The sequence below is a fragment of the Taudactylus pleione genome, unplaced genomic scaffold (assembly GCF_031769625.1).
Source record: "Taudactylus pleione unplaced genomic scaffold, aTauple2 ptg000593l, whole genome shotgun sequence".
NCBI lineage: Eukaryota > Metazoa > Chordata > Amphibia > Anura > Myobatrachidae > Taudactylus > Taudactylus pleione.
In genome coordinates this window covers 738,332-762,021 of record NW_028284995.1, presented here as the reverse complement: position 1 = coordinate 762,021, position 23,690 = coordinate 738,332, and the positions used below count along the sequence as shown (strand labels likewise).

Here is a 23,690-nt window from a genome sequence, read left to right as displayed (position 1 = left end):
AATGCTCTCCCAACTGAGGTATTTTGGCAATGTCTGTGTATGGCAAAAGTCAGTAAGACCTCAACTGAGCTATGTTTGCATGCTTACACAAGGTTTAGTATCAATATTTTTCTGTCATCATGATTGCATGAATTGAAAAGAAAATATGTGTTTTATACTATAAATATATCCATTACAAACCCTTAATCATACATTTAAGTAAAAGCTTTAACAAATTGTGGTCAGGAAGCATTGTTAGATTACTTCAAATTTTCATAATAGTTAGAGTAGCATGACTTACAACATGAAAACAATATTTAAGCTGTATTTATGCACCGTGTTGTTAATTAAACATTCTCATCATTTAGAAGTTACTACTGAATACTCAACTATGTTAAGAAATGATGTTGATTAAATTTGAAATAATTAAATTCTGATCACTACTCAAGGAAAAAAGAAAAAATGCACTCAAACATTGCGAAACCCGGGATCGAACCAGGGACCTTTAGATCTTCAGTCTAACGCTCTCCCAACTGAGCTATTTCGGCAAGTTCGGTGTATGGCAAAAGTCACTAAGACCTCAACTGAGCTATGTTTGCATGGTTACACAAGGTTAAGTATCAATATTTTTCTGTCATCATGATTGCATGAAATGAAGAGAAAAGATGTGTTTTATACTGTAAATATATAAATTACAAACCCTTAATCGTACATTTAAGTAAAAGTTTTAACAAATTGTGGTCAGGAAGCAGTTAGTTTACTTCAAATTTTCATAATAGAGTAGCATGATGGACAACATGAAAACAATTTTTAAGCTGTAATTATGCACCGTGTTGTTAAATAAACATTCTCATCATTTAGAAGTTACTACTGAATACTCAACTATGTTAAGAAACGATGTTGTTTACATTTGAAATACTTAAAAACTGATAACTGCTCAAGGAAAGAAGAAAAAAGGTACTGAAACATGCTGAAACTCGGGACCTTTAGATCTTCAGTCTAATGCTCTCCCAACTGAGCTATTTCGGCAAAGTCTGTGTATGGCAAAAGTCACTAAGACCTCAACTGAGCTATGTTTGCATGGTTACACAAGGTTTAGTATCAATATTTTTCTGTCATCATGATTGCATAAAATGAAAAGAAAATATGTGTTTTATACTGTATAACCCTTAATTATACATTTAAGTAAAAGTTTTAACAAATTGTGGTCAGGAAGCATTGTTAGATTACTTCAAATTTTCATAATTGAGTAGCATGACGGACAACATGAAAACAATTTTTAAGCTGTATTTATGCACCGTGTTGTTAAATAAACATTCTCATCATTTAGAAGATACTACTGAATACTCAACTATGTTAAGAAATGATGTTGTTTACATTTGAAATAATTAAATACTGATAACTACTCAAGGAAAAAAGAAAAACGTACTCAAACATGCTGAGACCCAGGACATTTAGATCTTCAGGTTAATGCTCTCCCAACTGAGCTATTTCGGCAAAGTCTGTGTATGGTAAAAGTCACTAAGACCTCAACTGAGCTATGTTTGCATGGTTACACAAGGTTTAGAATCAATATATTCCTGTCATCATGATTGCATGAAATGAAAAGAAAATATGTGTTTTATACTGTATAACCCTTAATTATACATTTAAGTAAAAGTTTTAACAAATTGTGGTCAGAGAACATTGTTAGATTGCTTCAAATTTTCATAATAGAATAGCATGGCGGACAACATTAAAACAATATTTAAGCTGTATTTATGCACAGTGTTGTTAATTAAACATTCTCATCATTTAGAAGTGACTACTGAATACTCAACTATGTTAAGAAATGATGTTGATTAAATTTGAAATAATTAAATTCTGATCACTACTCAAGGAAAAAAGAAAAAATGTACTCAAACATGCTGAAACCTGGGATCGAACCAGGGACCTTTAGATCTTCAGTCTAACGCTCTCCCAACTGAGCTATTTCGGCAAGGTCGGTGTATGGCAAAAGTCACTAAGACCTCAACTGAGCTATGTTTGCATGGTTACAGAAGGTTAAATATCAATATTTTTCTGTCATCATGATTGCATGAAATGAATTGAAAAGATATGTTTTATACTGTAAATATATAAATTACAAACCCTTAATCATACATTTAAGTAAAAGTTTTAACAAATTGTGGTCAGGAAGCAGTTAGTTTACTTCAAATTTTCTTAATAGAGTAGCATGATGGACAACATGAAAACAATTTTTAAGCTGTATTCATGCACCGTGTTGTTAAATAAACATTCTCATCATTTAGAAGTTACTACTGAATACTCAACTATGTTAAGAAACGATGTTGTTTACATTTGAAATACTTAAAAGCTGATAACTGCTCAAGGAAAGAAGAAAAAAGGTACTGAAACATGCTGAAACTCGGGACCTTTAGATCTTCAGTCTAATGCTCTCCCAACTGAGCTATTTCGGCAAAGTCTGTGTATGGCAAATGTCACTAAGACCTCAACTGAGCTATGTTTGCATGGTTACACAAGGTTTAGTATCAATATTTTTCTGTCATCATGATTGCATGAAATGAAAAGAAAATATGTGTTTTATACTATAAATATATCCATTACAAACCCTTAATCAAACATTTAAGTAAAAGCTTTAACAAATTGTGGTCAGGAAGCATTGTTAGATTACTTCAAATTTTCATAATAGTTAGAGTAGCATGACTTACAACATGAAAACAATATTTAAGCTGTATTTATGCACCGTGTTGTTAATTAAACATTCTCATCATTTAGAAGTTACTACTGAATACTCAACTATGTTAAGAAATGATGTTGTTTAAATTTGAAATAATTAAATTCTGATCACTACTCAAGGAAAAAAGAAAAATGCACTCAAACATGCCGAAACCCAGGATCAAACCAGGGACCTTTACATCTTCAGTCTAACACTCTCCCAACTGAGCTATTTCGGCAAGATCAGTGTATGGCAAAAGTCACTAAGACCTCAACTGAGCTATGTTTGCATTGGTACACAAGGTTAAGTATCAATATTTTTCTGTCATCATGATTGCATGAAATTAAGAGAAAAGATGTGTTTTATACTGTAAATATATAAATTAAAAAACCCTTAATCGTACATTTAAGTATAAGTTTTAACAAATTGTGGTCAGGAAGCTGTTAGTTTACTTCAAATTTTCATAATAGAGTAGCATGATGGACAACATGAAAACAATTTTTAAGCTGTATTTATGCACCGTGTTGTTAAATAAGCATTCTCATCATTTAGAAGTTACTACTGAATACTCAACTATGTTAAGAAACGATGTTGTTTACATTTGAAATACTTAAAAACTGATAACTGCTCAAGGAAAGAATAAAAAAGGTACTGAAACATGCTGAAACTAGGGACCTTTAGATCTTCAGTCTAATGCTCTCCCAACTGAGCTATTTCGGCAAAGTCTGTGTATGGCAAAAGTCACTAAGACCTCAACTGAGCTATGTTTGCATGGTTACACAAGGTTTAGTATCAATATTTTTCTGTCATCATGATTGCATAAAATGAAAAGAAAATATGTGTTTTATACTGTTTAACCCTTAATTATACATTTAAGTAAAAGTATTAACAAATTGTGGTCAGGAAGCAATGTTAGATTACTTCAATTTTTCATAATAGAGTAGCATGACGGACAACATGAAAACAATATTTAAGCTGTATTTATGCACCTTGTTGTTAAATAAACATTCTCATCATTTAGAAGTTACTACTGAATACTCAACTATGTTAAGAAATGATGTTGTTTAAATTTGAAATAATTAAATTCTGATCACTACTCAAGGAAAAAAGAAAAATGCACTCAAACATGCCGAAACCCGGAATTGAACCAGGGACCTTTAGAGCTTCAGTCTAACGCTCTCCCAACTGAGCTATTTCGGCAAGGTATGAGTATGGCATAAGTCACTAAGACCTCAACTGAGCTATGTTTGCATGGTTACACAAGGTTAAGTATCAATATTTTTCTATCATCATGATTGCATGAAATGAAGAGAAAAGATGTGTTTTATACTGTAAATATATAAATTACAAACCCTTAATCGTACATTTAAGTAAAAGTTTTAACAAATTGTGGTCAGGAAGCAGTTAAATTACTTAAAATTTTCATAATAGAGAGAGTAGCATGACTTACAACATGAAAACAATATTTAAGCTGTATTTATGCACCGTGTTGTTAAATAAACATTCTCATCATTTAGAAGATACTACTGAATACTCAACTATGTTAAGAAATTATGTTGTTTACATTTGAAATAATTTAATACTGATAACTACTCAAGGAAAAAAGAAAAAATGTACTCAAACATGCAGAAACCCGGGACTTTTAAATCTTCAGTCTAACACTCTCCCAACTGAGCAATTTCGTCAAAGTCTGTGTAAGGCAAAAGTCACTAAGACCTCAACTGAGCTATATTTGCATGGTTACACAAAGTTTAGTATCAATATTTTTCTGTCATCATGATTGCATGAAATGAAGTGAAAAGATGTGTTTTATACTGTAAATATATAAATTACAAACCCTTAATCGTACATTTAAGTAAAAGTTTTAACAAATTGTGGTCAGTAAACAGTTAGTTTACTTCAAATTTTCATAATAGAGTAGCATGACGGACAACATGAAAACAATGTTTAAGCTGTATTTATGCACTGTGTTATTAAATAAACATTCTCATCATTTAGAAGATACTACTGAATACTCAACTATGTTAAGAAATGATGTTGTTTACATTTGAAATAATTAAATACTGATAACTACTCAAGGAAAAAAGAAAAAAGCTACTCAAACATGCTGAGACCCGGGACCTTTAGATCTTCAGTCTAATGCTCTCCCAACTGAGCTATTTTGGCAATTTCTGTGTATGGCAAAAGTCAGTAAGACCTCAACTGAGCTATGTTTGCATGCTTACACAAGGTTTAGTATCAATATTTTTCTGTCATCATGATTGCATGAATTGAAAAGAAAATATGTGTTTTATACTATAAATATATCCATTACAAACCCTTAATCATACATTTAAGTAAAAGCTTTGACAAATTGTGGTTAGGAAGCATTGTTAGATTACTTCAAATTTTCATAATAGTTAGAGTAGCATGACTTACAACATGAAAACAATATTTAAGCTGTATTTATGCACCGTGTTGTTAATTAAACATTCTCATCATTTAGAAGTTACTACTGAATACTCAACTATGTTAAAAAATGATGTTGATTAAATTTGAAATAATTAAATTCTGATAACTGCTCAAGGAAAGAATAAAAAAGGTACTGAAACATGCTGAAACTCGGGACCTTTAGATCTTCAGTCTAATGGTCTCCCAACTGAGCTTTTTCGGCAAAGTCTGTGTATGGCAAAAGTCACTAAGACCTCAACTGAGCTATGTTTGCATGGTTACACAAGGTTTAGTATCAATATTTTTCTGTCATCATGATTGCATAAAATGAAATGAAAACATGTGTTTTATACTGTTTAACCCTTAATTATACATTTAAGTAAAAGTATTAACAAATTGTGGTCAGGAAGCATTGTTAGATTACTTCAATTTTTCATAATAGAGTAGCATGACGGACAACATGAAAACAATATTTAAGCTGTATTTATGCACCGTGTTGTTAAATAAACATTCTCATCATTTAGAAGTTACTACTGAATACTCAACTATGTTAAGAAATGATGTTGTTTAAATTGAAATAATTAAATTCTGATCACTACTCAAGGAAAAAAGAAAAATGCACTCAAACATGCCGAAACCCGGGATCGAACCAGGGACCTTTAGATCTTCAGTCTAACGCTCTCCCAACTGAGCTATTTTGCCAAGGTCGGAGTATGGCATAAGTCACTAAGACCTCAACTGAGCTATGTTTGCATGGTTACACAAGGTTAAGTATCAATATTTTTCTGTCATCATGATTGCATGAAATGAAGAGAAAAGATGTGTTTTATACTGTAATTATATAAATTACAAACCCTTAATCGTACTTTTAAGTAAAAGTTTTAACAAATTGTGGTCAGGAAGCAGTTAAATTACTTCAAATTTTCATAATAGAGTAGCATGATGGACAACATGAAAACAATTTTTAAGCTGTATTTATGCACTGTGTTGTTAAATAAACATTCTCATCATTTAGAAGATACTACTGAATACTCAACTATGTTAAGAAATGATGTTGTTTACATTTGAAATAATTTAATACTGATAACTACTCAAGGAAAAAAGAAAATATGTACTCAAACATGCTGAAACCCGGGACCTTTAAATCTTCAGTCTAACGCTCTCCCAACTGAGCAATTTCGTCAAAGTCTGTGTAAGGCAAAAGTCACTAAGACCTCAACTGAGCTATATTTGCATGGTTACACAAAGTTTAGTATCAATATTTTTCTGTCATCATGATTGCATGAAATGAAGAGAAAAGATGTGTTTTATACTGTAAATATATAAATTACAAACCCTTAATCGTACATTTAAGTAAAAGTTTTAACAAATTGTGGTCAGTAAACAGTTAGTTTACTTCAAATTTTCATAATAGAGTAGCATGACGGACAACATGAAAACAATATTTAAGCTGTATTTATGCACCGTGTTATTAAATAAACATTCTCATCATTTAGAAGATACTACTAAATACTCAACTATGTTAAGAAATGATGTTGTTTACATTTGAAATAATTAAATACTGATAACTACTCAAGGAAAAAAGAAAAAAGGTACTCAAACATGCTGAGACCCGGGACCTTTAGATCTTCAGTCTAATGCTCTCCCAACTGAGCTATTTTGGCAATGTCTGTGTTTGGCAAAAGTCAGTAAGACCTCAACTGAGCTATGTTTGCATGCTTACACAAGGTTTAGTATCAATATTTTTCTGTCATCATGATTGCATGAATTGAAAAGAAAATATGTGTTTTATACTATAAATATATCCATTACAAACCCTTAATCATACATTTAAGTAAAAGCTTTAACAAATTGTGGTCAGGAAGCATTGTTAGATTACTTCAAATTTTCATAATAGTTAGAGTAGCATGACTTACAACATGAAAACAATATTTAAGCTGTATTTATGCACCGTGTTGTTAATTAAACATTCTCATCATTTAGAAGTTACTACTGAATACTCAACTATGTTAAGAAATGATGTTGATTAAATTTGAAATAATTAAATTCTGATCACTACTCAAGGAAAAAAGAAAAAATGCACTCAAACATTGCGAAACCCGGGATCGAACCAGGGACTCTAGATCTTCAGTCTAACGCTCTCCCAACTGAGCTATTTCGGCAAGTTCGGTGCATGGCAAAAGTCACTAAGACCTCAACTGAGCTATGTTTGCATGGTTACACAAGGTTAAGTATCAATATTTTTCTGTCATCATGATTGCATGAAATGAAGAGAAAAGATGTGTTTTATACTGTAAATATATAAATTACAAACCCTTAATCGTACATTTAAGTAAAAGTTTTAACAAATTGTGGTCAGGAAGCAGTTAGTTTACTTCAAATTTTCATAATAGAGTAGCATGATGGACAACATGAAAACAATTTTTAAGCTGTAATTATGCACCGTGTTGTTAAATAAACATTCTCATCATTTAGAAGTTACTACTGAATACGCAACTATGTTAAGAAACGATGTTGTTTACATTTGAAATACTTAAAAACTGATAACTGCTCAAGGAAAGAATAAAAAAGGTACTGAAACATGCTGAAACTCGGGACCTTTAGATCTTCAGTCTAATGCTCTCCCAACTGAGCTATTTCGGCAAAGTCTGTGTATGGCAAAAGTCACTAAGACCTCAACTGAGCAATGTTTGCATGGTTACACAAGGTTTAGTATCAATATTTTTCTGTCATCATGATTGCATAAAATGAAAAGAAAACATGTGTTTTATACTGTTTAACCCTTAATTATACATTTAAGTAAAAGTATTAACAAATTGTGGTCAGGAAGCATTGTTAGATTACTTCAATTTTTCATAATAGAGTAGCATGACGGACAACATGAAAACAATATTTAAGCTGTATTTATGCACCGTGTTGTTAAATAAACATTCTCATCATTTCGAAGTTACTACTGAATACTCAACTATGTTAAGAAATGATGTTGTTTAAATTTGAAATAATTAAATTCTGATCACTACTCAAGGAAAAAAGAAAAATGCACTCAAACATGCCGAAACCCTGGATCGAACCAGGGACCTTTAGACCTTCAGTCTAACACTCTCCCAACTGAGCTATTTCGGCAAGGTCGGAGTAGGGCATAAGTCACTAAGACCTCAACTGAGCTATGTTTGCATGGTTACACAAGGTTAAGTATCAATATTTTTCTGTCATCATGATTGCATGAAATGAAGAGAAAAGATGTGTTTTATACTGTAAATATATCAATTTCAAACCCTTAATCGTACTTTTAAGTAAAAGTTTTAAGAAATTGTGGTCAGGAAGCAGTTAAATTACTTCAAATTTTCATAATAGAGTAGCATGATGGACAACATGAAAACAATTTTTAAGCTGTATTTATGCACCGTGTTGTTAAATAAACATTCTCATCATTTAGAAGATACTACTGAATACTCAACTATGTTAAGAAATGATGTTGTTTACATTTGAAATAATTTAATACTGATAACTACTCAAGGAAAAAAGAAAAAAGGTACTCAAACATGCTGAGACCCGGGACCTTTAGATCTTCAGTCTAAAGCTCTCCCAACTGAGCTATTTTGGCAATGTCTGTGTATGGCAAAAGTCAGTAAGACCTCAACTGAGCTATGTTTGCATGCTTACACAAGGTTTAGTATCAATATTTTTCTATCTTCATGATTGCATGAAATGAAAAGAAAATCTGTGTTTTATACTGTAAATATATCCATTACAAACCCTTAATCATACATTTAAGTAAAAGTTTTAACAAAATGTGGTCTGGAAGCATTGTTAGATTACTTCAAATTTTCATAATAGTTAGAGTAGCATGACTTACAACATGAAAACAATATTTAAGCTGTATTTATGCACCGTGTTGTTAATTAAACTTTCTCATCATTTAGAAGTTACTACTGAATACTCAACTATGTTAAGAAATGATGTTGATTAAATTTGAAATAATTAAATTCTGATCACTACTCAAGGAAAAAAGAAAAAATGCACTCAAACATGCCGAAACCCGGGATCGAACCAGGGACCTTTAGATCTTCAGTCTAACGCTCTCCCAACTGAGCTATTTAGGCAAGGTCGGTGTATGGCAAAAGTCACTAAGACCTCAACTGAGCTATGTTTGCATGGTTACACAAGGTTTAGTATCAATATTTTTCTGTCATCATGATTGCATGAAATGAAAAGAAAATATGTGTTTTATACTGTATAACCCTTAATTATACATTTAAGTAAAAGTTTTAACAAATTGTGGTCAGGAAGCATTGTTAGATTACTTCAAATTTTCATAATTGAGTAGCATGACGGACAACATGAAAACAATATTTAAGCTGTATTTATGCACCGTGTTGTTAAATAAACATTCTCATCATTTAGAAGATACTACTGAATACTCAACTATGTTAAGAAATGATGTTGTTTACATATGAAATAATTAAATACTGATAACTACTGAAGGAAAATAGAAAAACGTACTCAAACATGCTGAGACCCAGGACATTTAGATCTTCAGGTTAATGCTCTCCCAACTGAGCTATTTCGGCAAAGTCTGTGTATGGCAAAAGTCACTAAGACCTCAACTGAGCTATGTTTGCATGGTTACACAAGGTTTAGAATCAATATATTCTTGTCATCATGATTGCATGAAATGAAAAGAAAATATGTGTTTTATACTGTATAACCCTTAATTATACATTTAAGTAAAAGTTTTAACAAATTGTGGTCAGAGAACATTGTTAGATTGCTTCAAATTTTCATAATAGAATAGCATGGCGGACAACATTAAAACAATATTTAAGCTGTATTTATGCACAGTGTTGTTAATTAAACATTCTCATCATTTAGAAGTGACTACTGAATACTCAACTATGTTAAGAAATGATGTTGATTAAATTTGAAATAATTAAATTCTGATCACTACTCAAGGAAAAAAGAAAAAATGCACTCAAACATGCCGAAACCCGGGATCGAACCAGGGACATTTAGATCTTCAGTCTAACGCTCTCCCAACTGAGCTATTTTGGCAAGGTCGGTGTATGGCAAAAGTCACTAAGACCTCAACTGAGCTATGTTTGCATGGATACACAAGGTTAAGTATCAATATTTTTCTGTCATCATGATTGCATGAAATGAAGAGAAAAGATGTGTTTTATACTGTAAATATATAAATTACAAACCCTTAATCGTACATTTAAGTAAAAGTTTTAACAAATTGTAGTCAGGAAGCAGTTAGTTTACTTCAAATTTTCTTAATAGAGTAGCATAATGGACAACATGAAAGCAATTTTTAAGCTGTATTTATGCACCATGTTGTTAAATAAACATTCTCATCATTTAGAAGATACTACTGAATACTCAACTATGTTAAGAAATGATGTTGTTTACATTTGAAATAATTAAATACTGATAACTACTCAAGGAAAAAAGAAAAACGTACTCAAACATGCTGAGACCCGGGACATTTAGATCTTCAGGTTAATGCTCTCCCAACTGAGCTATTTAGGCAAAGTCTGTGTATGGCAAAAGTCACTAAGACCTCAACTGAGCTATGTTTGCATGGTTACTCAAGGTTTAGTATCAATATTTTTCTGTCATCATGATTGCATGAATTGAAAAGAAAATATGTGTTTTATACTATAAATATATCCATTACAAACCCTTAATCATACATTTAAGTTAAAGTTTTAACAAATTGTGGTCAGGAAGCATTGTTAGATTACTTCAAATTTTCATAATAGTTAGAGTAGCATGACGGACAACATGAAAACAATATTTAAGCTGTATTTATGCACCGTGTTGTTGATTAAACATTCTCATCATTTAGAAGTTACTACTGAATACTCAACTATGTTAAGAAATGATGTTGATTAAATTTGAAATAATTAAATTCTGATCACTACTCAAGGATAAAAGAAAAAATGCACTCAAACATGCCGAAACCCGGGATCGAACCAGGGACCTTTAGATCTTCAGTCTAACGCTCTCCCAACTGAGCTATTTCGGCAAGGTCGGTGTATGGCAAAAGTCACTAAGACCTCAACTGAGCTATGTTTGCATGGTTACACAAGGTTAAGTATCAATATTTTTCTGTCATCATGATTGCATGAAATGAAGAGAAAAGATGTGTTTTATACTGTAAATATATAAATTACAAACCCTTAATCATACATATAAGTAAAAGTTTTAACAAATTGTGGTCAGGAAGCAGTTAGTTTACTTCAAATTTTCTTAATAGAGTAGCATGATGGACAACATGAAAACAATTTTTAAGCTGTATTTATGCACGGTGTTATTAAATAAACATTCTCTTCATTTAGAAGATACTACTGAATACTCAACTATGTTAAGAAATGATGTTGTTTACATTTGAAATAATTAAATACTGATAACTACTCAAGGAAAAAAGAAAAAATGTACTCAAACATGCTGAGACTCGGGACCTTTAGATCTTCAGTCTAATGCTCTCCCAACTGAGCTATTTCGGCAAAGTCTGTGTATGGCAAAAGTCACTAAGACCTCAACTGAGCTATGTTTGCATGCTTACACAAGGTTTAGTATCAATATTTTTCTGTCATCATGATTGCATGAAATGAAAAGAAAATATGTGTTTTATACTGTATAACCCTTAATTATACATTTAAGTAAAAGTTTTAACAAATTGTGGTTAGGAAGCAATGTTAGATTACTTCAAATTTTCTTAATAGAGTAGCATGACGGACAACATGAAAACAATATTTAAGTTGTATTTATGCACCGTGTTGTTAAATAAACATTCTCATCATTTAGAAGATACTACTGAATACTCAACTATGTTAAGAAATGATGTTGTTTACATTTGAAATACTTAAATACTGATAACTACTCAAGGAAATAAGAAAAAAGGTACTCAAACTTGCTGATACCCGGGACCTTTAGATCTTCAGTTTTACGCTCTCCCAACTGAGCTATTTCAGCTAAGTCTGTGTATGACAAAAGTCACTAAAACCTCAACTGAGCTATGTTTGCATGGTTACACAAGGTTTAGTATTAATATTTTTCTGTCATCATTATTGCATGAAATGAAAAGAAAATATGTGTTTTATACTGTAAATATATCCATTACAAACCCTTAATCATACATTTAAGTAAAAATTTTAACAAATTGTGGTCAGGAAGCATTGTTAGATTTCTTCAAATTTTCACAATAGTTAGAGGAGCATGATTTACAACATGAAAACAATATTTAAGCTGTATTTATGCACCATGTTGTTAAATGAACATTCTCATCATTTAGAAGTTACTACTGAATATTCAACTATGTTAAGAAATTCCGTTTTTTAAATTTGAAATAATTAAATTCTGATCACTACTCAAGGAAAGAAGAAAAAATGTACTCAAAAATGCCGAAACTCAGAATCGAACCAGGGACCTTTAGATCTTCAGTCTAATGCTCTCCCAACTGAGCTATTTCGGCAAAATTGGTGTATGGAAAAAGTCACTAAGACCTCAACTGAGCTATATTTGCATGGTTACACAAGGTTTAGTATCAATATTTTTCTGTCATCATGATAGCATGAAATGAAAAGAAAATATGTGTTTTATACTATAAATATATCCATTACAAACCCTTTATCATAGATTTAAGCAAAAGTTTTAACAGATTGTTGTCAGGAAGCATTGTTAGATTACTTCAAATTTTCATAATAGTTAGAGTTGCATGACTTACAAAATGAAAACAATATTTAAGCTGTATTTATGCACCGTGTTGTTAAATAAACATTCTCATCATTTAGAAGTTACTACTGAATACTCAACTATGTTAAGAAATGATGTTGTTTAAATTTGAAATAATTAAATTCTGATCACTACTCAAGGAAAAAAGAAAAAATGCACTCAAACATGCCGAAACCCAGGAACTTTAGATCCTCAGTCTAACGCTCTCCCAACTGAGCTATTTCAGCAAAGTCTGTGCATGGTAAAAGTCACTAAGACCTCAACTGAGCTATGTTTGCATGGTTACACAAGGTTTAGAATCAATATTTTCCTGTCATCATGATTGCATGAAATGAAAAGAAAATATGTGTTTTATACTGTATAACCCTTAATTATACATTTAAGTAAAAGTTTTAACAAATTCTGGTCAGAAAACATTGTTAGATTGCTTCAAATTTTCATAATAGAATAGCATGGCGGGCAACATTAAAACAATATTTAAGCTGTATTTATGCACCGTGTTGTTAAATAAACATTGTCATCATTTAGAAGATACTACTGAATACTCAAATATGTTAAGAAATGATGTTGTTTACATTTGAAATAATTAAATACTGATAACTACTCAAGGAAAAAAGAAAAATGTACTCAAACATGCTGAAACCGGGGACCTTTAGATCTTCAGTCTAACGCTCTCCCAACTGAGCAATTTCGTCAAAGTCTGTGTATGGCAAAAGTCACTAAGACCTTAACTGAGCTATCTTTGCATGGTTACACAAGGTTTAGTATCAATATTTTTCTGTCATCATTATTGCATGAAATGAAGAGAAAAGATGTGTTTTATACTGTAAATATATAAATTACAAACCCTTAATCGAACATTTAAGTAAAAGTTTTAACAAATTGTGGTCAGGAAGCAGTTAGTTTACTTCAAATTTTCATAATAGTTAGAGTAGCATGACTTACAACATGAAAACAATATTTAAGCTGTATTTATGCACCGTGTTGTTAATTAAACATTCTCGTCATTTAGAAGTTACTACTGAATACTCAACTATGTTAAGAAATGATGTTGTTTAAATTTGAAATAATTAAATTCTGATCACTACTCAAGGAAAAAAGAAAAATGCACTCAAACATGCCGAAACCCAGGATCGAACCAGGGACCTTTAGATCTTCAGTTTAACGCTCTCCCAACTGAGCCATTTTGGCAATGTAAGTGTATGACAAAAGTCACTAAGACCTCAACTGAGCTATGTTTGCATGGTTACACAAGGTTAAGTAGCAATATTTTTCTGTCATCATTTTTGCATGAAATGAAGAGAAAAGATGTTTTTTATACTGTAAATATATAAATTACAAACCCTTAATCGAACATTTAAGTAAAAGTTTTAACAAATTGTGGTCAGGAAGCAGTTAGTTTACTTCAAATTTTCATAATAGAGTAGCATGATGGACAACATGAAAACAAAATTGAAGCTGTATTTATGCACCTTGTTGCTAAATAAACATTCTCATCATTTAGAAGTTAATACTGAATACTCAACTATGTTAAGAAACGATGCTGTTTACATTTGAAATAATTAAATACTGATAACTACTGAAGGAAAAAAGAAAAAATGTTCTCAAACATGCTGAGACCCGGGACCTTTAAATCTTCAGTCTAATGCTCTCCCAACTGAGCTATTTCAGCAGAGTCTGTGTATGGCAAAAGTCACTAAGACCTCAACTGAGCTATGTTTGCATGGTTACACAAGGTTTAGTATCAATATTTTTCTGTCATCATGATTGCATGAAATGAAAAGAAAATTTGTGTTATATACTGTATAACCCTTAATTATACATTTAAGTAAAAGTTTTAACAAATTGTGGTCAGGATGCATTGTTAGATTACTTCAAATTTTCATAATTGAGTAGCATGATGGACAACATGAAAACAATATTTAAGCTGTATTTATGCACCGTGTGGTTAATTAAACATTCTCATCATTTAGAAGTAACTACTGAATACTCAACTATGTTAAGAAATGATGTTGTTTAAATTTTAAATAATTAAATTCTGATCAATAATCAAGAAAAAAAGAAAAAATGCACTCAAACATGCCAAAACCCGGAATCAAACCAGGGACCTTTAGATATTCAGTCTAACGCTCTCCCAACTGAGCTATTTCGGCAAGGTCAGTGTGTGTCCACAGTCACTAAGACCTCAACTGAGCTATTTTTGCATGGTTACACAAGGTTAAGTATCAATATTTTTCTGACATCATGGTTGCATGAAATGAAAAGAAAATGTGTTTTATACTGTAAATATATCCATTACAAACCCTTAATCATACATTTAAGTAAAAGCTTTAACAAATTGTGGTCAGGAAGCATTGTTAGATTACTTCAAATTTTCATAATAGTTAGAGTAGCATGACTTACAACATGAAAACAATATTTAAGCTGTATTTATGCACCGTGTTGTTAATTAAACATTCTCATCATTTAGAAGTTACTACTGAATACTCAACTATGTTAAGAAATGATGTTGATTAAATTTGAAATAATTAAATTCTGATCAATAATCAAGAAAAAAAGAAAAAATGCACTCAAACATTGCGAAACCCGGGATCGAACCAGGGACCTTTAGATCTTCAGTCTAACGCTCTCCCAACTGAGCTATTTTGGCAAGTTCGGTGTATGGCAAAAGTCACTAAGACCTCAACTGAGCTATGTTTGCATGGTTACACAAGGTTAAGTATCAATATTTTTCTGTCATCATGATTGCATGAAATGAAGAGAAAAGATGTGTTTTATACTGTAAATATATAAATTACAAACCCTTAATCGTACATTTAAGTAAAAGTTTTAACAAATTGTGGTCAGGAAGCAGTTAGTTTACTTCAAATTTTCATAATAGAGTAGCATGATGGACAACATGAAAACAATTTTTAAGCTGTAATTATGCACCGTGTTGTTAAATAAACATTCTCATCATTTAGAAGTTACTACTGAATACTCAACTATGTTAAGAAACGATGTTGTTTACATTTGAAATACTTAAAAACTGATAACTGCTCAAGGAAAGAATAAAAAAGGTACTGAAACATGCTGAAACTCGGGACCTTTAGATCTTCAGTCTAATGCTCTCCCAACTGAGCTATTTCGGCAAAGTCTGTGTATGGCAAAAGTCACTAAGACCTCAACTGAGCTATGTTTGCATGGTTACACAAGGTTTAGTATCAATATTTTTCTGTCATCATGATTGCATAAAATGAAAAGAAAATATGTGTTTTATACTGTATAACCCTTAATTATACATTTAAGTAAAAGTTTTAACAAATTGTGGTCAGGAGGCATTGTTAGATTACTTCAAATTTTCATAATTGAGTAGCATGACGGACAACATGAAAACAATTTTTAAGCTGTATTTATGCACCGTGTTGTTAAATAAACATTCTCATCATTTAGAAGATACTACTGAATACTCAACTATGTTAAGAAATGATGTTGTTTACATTTGAAATAATTAAATACTGATAACTACTCAAGGAAAAAAGAAAAACGTACTCAAACATGCTGAGACCCAGGACATTTAGATCTTCAGGTTAATGCTCTCCCAACTGAGCTATTTCGGCAAAGTCTGTGTATGGTAAAAGTCACTAAGACCTCAACTGAGCTATGTTTGCATGGTTACACAAGGTTTAGAATCAATATATTCCTGTCATCATGATTGCATGAAATGAAAAGAAAATATGTGTTTTATACTGTATAACCCTTAATTATACATTTAAGTAAAAGTTTTAACAAATTGTGGTCAGAGAACATTGTTAGATTGCTTCAAATTTTCATAATAGAATAGCATGGCGGACAACATTAAAACAATATTTAAGCTGTATTTATGCACAGTGTTGTTAATTAAACATTCTCATCATTTAGAAGTGACTACTGAATACTCAACTATGTTAAGAAATGATGTTGATTAAATTTGAAATAATTAAATTCTGATCACTACTCAAGGAAAAAAGAAAAAATGCACTCAAACATGCTGAAACCCGGGATCGAACCAGGGACCTTTAGATCTTCAGTCTAACGCTCTCCCAACTGAGCTATTTCGGCAAGGTCGGTGTATGGCAAAAGTCACTAAGACCTCAACTGAGCTATGTTTGCATGGTTACAGAAGGTTAAATATCAATATTTTTCTGTCATCATGATTGCATGAAATGAATTGAAAAGATATGTTTTATACTGTAAATATATAAATTACAAACCCTTAATCATACATTTAAGTAAAAGTTTTAACAAATTGTGGTCAGGAAGCAGTTAGTTTACTTCAAATTTTCTTAATAGAGTAGCATGATGGACAACATGAAAACAATTTTTAAGCTGTATTCATGCACCGTGTTGTTAAATAAACATTCTCATCATTTAGAAGTTACTACTGAATACTCAACTATGTTAAGAAACGATGTTGTTTACATTTGAAATACTTAAAAGCTGATAACTGCTCAAGGAAAGAAGAAAAAAGGTACTGAAACATGCTGAAACTCGGGACCTTTAGATCTTCAGTCTAATGCTCTCCCAACTGAGCTATTTCGGCAAAGTCTGTGTATGGCAAATGTCACTAAGACCTCAACTGAGCTATGTTTGCATGGTTACACAAGGTTTAGTATCAATATTTTTCTGTCATCATGATTGCATGAAATGAAAAGAAAATATGTGTTTTATACTATAAATATATCCATTACAAACCCTTAATCAAACATTTAAGTAAAAGCTTTAACAAATTGTGGTCAGGATGGATTGTTAGATTACTTCAAATTTTCATAATAGTTAGAGTAGCATGACTTACAACATGAAAACAATATTTAAGCTGTATTTATGCACCATGTTGTTAATTAAACATTCTCGTCATTTAGAAGTTACTACTGAATACTCAACTATGTTAAGAAATGATGTTGTTTAAATTTGAAATAATTAAATTCTGATCACTACTCAAGGAAAAAAGAAAAATGCACTCAAACATGCCGAAACCCAGGATCGAACCAGGGACCTTTAGATCTTCAGTTTAACGCTCTCCCAACTGAGCCATTTTGGCAATGTAAGTGTATGACAAAAGTCACTAAGACCTCAACTGAGCTATGTTTGCATGGTTACACAAGGTTAAGTAGCAATATTTTTCTGTCATCATTTTTGCATGAAATGAAGAGAAAAGATGTTTTTTATACTGTAAATATATAAATTACAAACCCTTAATCGAACATTTAAGTAAAAGTTTTAACAAATTGTGGTCAGGAAGCAGTTAGTTTACTTCAAATTTTCATAATAGAGTAGCATGATGGACAACATGAAAACAAAATTGAAGCTGTATTTATGCACCTTGTTGCTAAATAAACATTCTCATCATTTAGAAGTTAATACTGAATACTCAACTATGTTAAGAAACGATGCTGTTTACATTTGAAATAATTAAATACTGATAACTACTGAAGGAAAAAAGAAAAAATGTTCTCAAACATGCTGAGACCCGGGACCTTTAAATCTTCAGTCTAATGCTCTCCCAACTGAGCTATTTCAGCAGAGTCTGTGTATGGCAAAAGTCACTAAGACCTCAACTGAGCTATGTTTGCATGGTTACACAAGGTTTAGTATCAATATTTTTCTGTCATCATGATTGCATGAAATGAAAAGAAAATTTGTGTTATATACTGTATAACCCTTAATTATACATTTAAGTAAAAGTTTTAACAAATTGTGGTCAGGATGCATTGTTAGATTACTTCAAATTTTCATAATTGAGTAGCATGATGGACAACATGAAAACAATATTTAAGCTGTATTTATGCACCGTGTGGTTAATTAAACATTCTCATCATTTAGAAGTAACTACTGAATACTCAACTATGTTAAGAAATGATGTTGTTTAAATTTTAAATAATTAAATTCTGATCAATAATCAAGAAAAAAAGAAAAAATGCACTCAAACATGCCAAAACCCGGAATCAAACCAGGGACCTTTAGATATTCAGTCTAACGCTCTCCCAACTGAGCTATTTCGGCAAGGTCAGTGTGTGTCCACAGTCACTAAGACCTCAACTGAGCTATTTTTGCATGGTTACACAAGGTTAAGTATCAATATTTTTCTGACATCATGGTTGCATGAAATGAAAAGAAAATGTGTTTTATACTGTAAATATATCCATTACAAACCCTTAATCATACATTTAAGTAAAAGCTTTAACAAATTGTGGTCAGGAAGCATTGTTAGATTACTTCAAATTTTCATAATAGTTAGAGTAGCATGACTTACAACATGAAAACAATATTTAAGCTGTATTTATGCACCGTGTTGTTAATTAAACATTCTCATCATTTAGAAGTTACTACTGAATACTCAACTATGTTAAGAAATGATGTTGATTAAATTTGAAATAATTAAATTCTGATCAATAATCAAGAAAAAAAGAAAAAATGCACTCAAACATTGCGAAACCCGGGATCGAACCAGGGACCTTTAGATCTTCAGTCTAACGCTCTCCCAACTGAGCTATTTTGGCAAGTTCGGTGTATGGCAAAAGTCACTAAGACCTCAACTGAGCTATGTTTGCATGGTTACACAAGGTTAAGTATCAATATTTTTCTGTCATCATGATTGCATGAAATGAAGAGAAAAGATGTGTTTTATACTGTAAATATATAAATTACAAACCCTTAATCGTACATTTAAGTAAAAGTTTTAACAAATTGTGGTCAGGAAGCAGTTAGTTTACTTCAAATTTTCATAATAGAGTAGCATGATGGACAACATGAAAACAATTTTTAAGCTGTAATTATGCACCGTGTTGTTAAATAAACATTCTCATCATTTAGAAGTTACTACTGAATACTCAACTATGTTAAGAAACGATGTTGTTTACATTTGAAATACTTAAAAACTGATAACTGCTCAAGGAAAGAATAAAAAAGGTACTGAAACATGCTGAAACTCGGGACCTTTAGATCTTCAGTCTAATGCTCTCCCAACTGAGCTATTTCGGCAAAGTCTGTGTATGGCAAAAGTCACTAAGACCTCAACTGAGCTATGTTTGCATGGTTACACAAGGTTTAGTATCAATATTTTTCTGTCATCATGATTGCATAAAATGAAAAGAAAATATGTGTTTTATACTGTATAACCCTTAATTATACATTTAAGTAAAAGTTTTAACAAATTGTGGTCAGGAGGCATTGTTAGATTACTTCAAATTTTCATAATTGAGTAGCATGACGGACAACATGAAAACAATTTTTAAGCTGTATTTATGCACCGTGTTGTTAAATAAACATTCTCATCATTTAGAAGATACTACTGAATACTCAACTATGTTAAGAAATGATGTTGTTTACATTTGAAATAATTAAATACTGATAACTACTCAAGGAAAAAAGAAAAACGTACTCAAACATGCTGAGACCCAGGACATTTAGATCTTCAGGTTAATGCTCTCCCAACTGAGCTATTTCGGCAAAGTCTGTGTATGGTAAAAGTCACTAAGACCTCAACTGAGCTATGTTTGCATGGTTACACAAGGTTTAGAATCAATATATTCCTGTCATCATGATTGCATGAAATGAAAAGAAAATATGTGTTTTATACTGTATAACCCTTAATTATACATTTAAGTAAAAGTTTTAACAAATTGTGGTCAGAGAACATTGTTAGATTGCTTCAAATTTTCATAATAGAATAGCATGGCGGACAACATTAAAACAATATTTAAGCTGTATTTATGCACAGTGTTGTTAATTAAACATTCTCATCATTTAGAAGTGACTACTGAATACTCAACTATGTTAAGAAATGATGTTGATTAAATTTGAAATAATTAAATTCTGATCACTACTCAAGGAAAAAAGAAAAAATGCACTCAAACATGCTGAAACCCGGGATCGAACCAGGGACCTTTAGATCTTCAGTCTAACGCTCTCCCAACTGAGCTATTTCGGCAAGGTCGGTGTATGGCAAAAGTCACTAAGACCTCAACTGAGCTATGTTTGCATGGTTACAGAAGGTTAAATATCAATATTTTTCTGTCATCATGATTGCATGAAATGAATTGAAAAGATATGTTTTATACTGTAAATATATAAATTACAAACCCTTAATCATACATTTAAGTAAAAGTTTTAACAAATTGTGGTCAGGAAGCAGTTAGTTTACTTCAAATTTTCTTAATAGAGTAGCATGATGGACAACATGAAAACAATTTTTAAGCTGTATTCATGCACCGTGTTGTTAAATAAACATTCTCATCATTTAGAAGTTACTACTGAATACTCAACTATGTTAAGAAACGATGTTGTTTACATTTGAAATACTTAAAAGCTGATAACTGCTCAAGGAAAGAAGAAAAAAGGTACTGAAACATGCTGAAACTCGGGACCTTTAGATCTTCAGTCTAATGCTCTCCCAACTGAGCTATTTCGGCAAAGTCTGTGTATGGCAAATGTCACTAAGACCTCAACTGAGCTATGTTTGCATGGTTACACAAGGTTTAGTATCAATATTTTTCTGTCATCATGATTGCATGAAATGAAAAGAAAATATGTGTTTTATACTATAAATATATCCATTACAAACCCTTAATCAAACATTTAAGTAAAAGCTTTAACAAATTGTGGTCAGGATGGATTGTTAGATTACTTCAAATTTTCATAATAGTTAGAGTAGCATGACTTACAACATGAAAACAATATTTAAGCTGTATTTATGCACCATGTTGTTAATTAAACATTCTCGTCATTTAGAAGTTACTACTGAATACTCAACTATGTTAAGAAATGATGTTGTTTAAATTTGAAATAATTAAATTCTGATCACTACTCAAGGAAAAAAGAAAAATGCACTCAAACATGCCGAAACCCAGGATCGAACCAGGGACCTTTAGATCTTCAGTTTAACGCTCTCCCAACTGAGCCATTTTGGCAATGTAAGTGTATGACAAAAGTCACTAAGACCTCAACTGAGCTATGTTTGCATGGTTACACAAGGTTAAGTAGCAATATTTTTCTGTCATCATTTTTGCATGAAATGAAGAGAAAAGATGTTTTTTATACTGTAAATATATAAATTACAAACCCTTAATCGAACATTTAAGTAAAAGTTTTAACAAATTGTGGTCAGGAAGCAGTTAGTTTACTTCAAATTTTCATAATAGAGTAGCATGATGGACAACATGAAAACAAAATTGAAGCTGTATTTATGCACCTTGTTGCTAAATAAACATTCTCATCATTTAGAAGTTAATACTGAATACTCAACTATGTTAAGAAACGATGCTGTTTACATTTGAAATAATTAAATACTGATAACTACTGAAGGAAAAAAGAAAAAATGTTCTCAAACATGCTGAGACCCGGGACCTTTAAATCTTCAGTCTAATGCTCTCCCAACTGAGCTATTTCAGCAGAGTCTGTGTATGGCAAAAGTCACTAAGACCTCAACTGAGCTATGTTTGCATGGTTACACAAGGTTTAGTATCAATATTTTTCTGTCATCATGATTGCATGAAATGAAAAGAAAATTTGTGTTATATACTGTATAACCCTTAATTATACATTTAAGTAAAAGTTTTAACAAATTGTGGTCAGGATGCATTGTTAGATTACTTCAAATTTTCATAATTGAGTAGCATGATGGACAACATGAAAACAATATTTAAGCTGTATTTATGCACCGTGTGGTTAATTAAACATTCTCATCATTTAGAAGTAACTACTGAATACTCAACTATGTTAAGAAATGATGTTGTTTAAATTTTAAATAATTAAATTCTGATCAATAATCAAGAAAAAAAGAAAAAATGCACTCAAACATGCCAAAACCCGGAATCAAACCAGGGACCTTTAGATATTCAGTCTAACGCTCTCCCAACTGAGCTATTTCGGCAAGGTCAGTGTGTGTCCACAGTCACTAAGACCTCAACTGAGCTATTTTTGCATGGTTACACAAGGTTAAGTATCAATATTTTTCTGACATCATGGTTGCATGAAATGAAAAGAAAATGTGTTTTATACTGTAAATATATCCATTACAAACCCTTAATCATACATTTAAGTAAAAGCTTTAACAAATTGTGGTCAGGAAGCATTGTTAGATTACTTCAAATTTTCATAATAGTTAGAGTAGCATGACTTACAACATGAAAACAATATTTAAGCTGTATTTATGCACCGTGTTGTTAATTAAACATTCTCATCATTTAGAAGTTACTACTGAATACTCAACTATGTTAAGAAATGATGTTGATTAAATTTGAAATAATTAAATTCTGATCAATAATCAAGAAAAAAAGAAAAAATGCACTCAAACATTGCGAAACCCGGGATCGAACCAGGGACCTTTAGATCTTCAGTCTAACGCTCTCCCAACTGAGCTATTTTGGCAAGTTCGGTGTATGGCAAAAGTCACTAAGACCTCAACTGAGCTATGTTTGCATGGTTACACAAGGTTAAGTATCAATATTTTTCTGTCATCATGATTGCATGAAATGAAGAGAAAAGATGTGTTTTATACTGTAAATATATAAATTACAAACCCTTAATCGTACATTTAAGTAAAAGTTTTAACAAATTGTGGTCAGGAAGCAGTTAGTTTACTTCAAATTTTCATAATAGAGTAGCATGATGGACAACATGAAAACAATTTTTAAGCTGTAATTATGCACCGTGTTGTTAAATAAACATTCTCATCATTTAGAAGTTACTACTGAATACTCAACTATGTTAAGAAACGATGTTGTTTACATTTGAAATACTTAAAAACTGATAACTGCTCAAGGAAAGAATAAAAAAGGTACTGAAACATGCTGAAACTCGGGAC

At 31.4% G+C, this 23,690-nt stretch overlaps 8 non-coding genes across 8 annotated transcripts; all 8 read right to left on the bottom strand.

Annotated features, from left to right (window-relative positions):
• Nucleotides 1–454: 454 nt before the first annotated feature.
• TRNAF-GAA (transfer RNA phenylalanine (anticodon GAA)) lies at nt 455–528 on the bottom strand. Its single transcript has one exon. It is a non-coding gene; the product is annotated as a tRNA-Phe (tRNA).
• Nucleotides 529–1,884: 1,356 nt separating this feature from the next.
• Nucleotides 1,885–1,957, bottom strand: TRNAF-GAA (transfer RNA phenylalanine (anticodon GAA)). The gene has a single exon. It is a non-coding gene; the product is annotated as a tRNA-Phe (tRNA).
• Nucleotides 1,958–3,825: 1,868 nt separating this feature from the next.
• TRNAF-GAA (transfer RNA phenylalanine (anticodon GAA)) lies at nt 3,826–3,898 on the bottom strand. Its single transcript has one exon. It is a non-coding gene; the product is annotated as a tRNA-Phe (tRNA).
• Nucleotides 3,899–9,158: 5,260 nt separating this feature from the next.
• TRNAF-GAA (transfer RNA phenylalanine (anticodon GAA)) lies at nt 9,159–9,231 on the bottom strand. The gene has a single exon. It is a non-coding gene; the product is annotated as a tRNA-Phe (tRNA).
• An 876-nt stretch (nt 9,232–10,107) lies between these two features.
• TRNAF-GAA (transfer RNA phenylalanine (anticodon GAA)) lies at nt 10,108–10,180 on the bottom strand. Its single transcript has one exon. It is a non-coding gene; the product is annotated as a tRNA-Phe (tRNA).
• Nucleotides 10,181–11,086: 906 nt separating this feature from the next.
• TRNAF-GAA (transfer RNA phenylalanine (anticodon GAA)) lies at nt 11,087–11,159 on the bottom strand. Its single transcript has one exon. It is a non-coding gene; the product is annotated as a tRNA-Phe (tRNA).
• Nucleotides 11,160–16,875: 5,716 nt separating this feature from the next.
• Nucleotides 16,876–16,948, bottom strand: TRNAF-GAA (transfer RNA phenylalanine (anticodon GAA)). Its single transcript has one exon. It is a non-coding gene; the product is annotated as a tRNA-Phe (tRNA).
• A 3,795-nt stretch (nt 16,949–20,743) lies between these two features.
• On the bottom strand, nt 20,744–20,816 carry TRNAF-GAA (transfer RNA phenylalanine (anticodon GAA)). The gene has a single exon. It is a non-coding gene; the product is annotated as a tRNA-Phe (tRNA).
• Nucleotides 20,817–23,690: the final 2,874 nt, after the last annotated feature.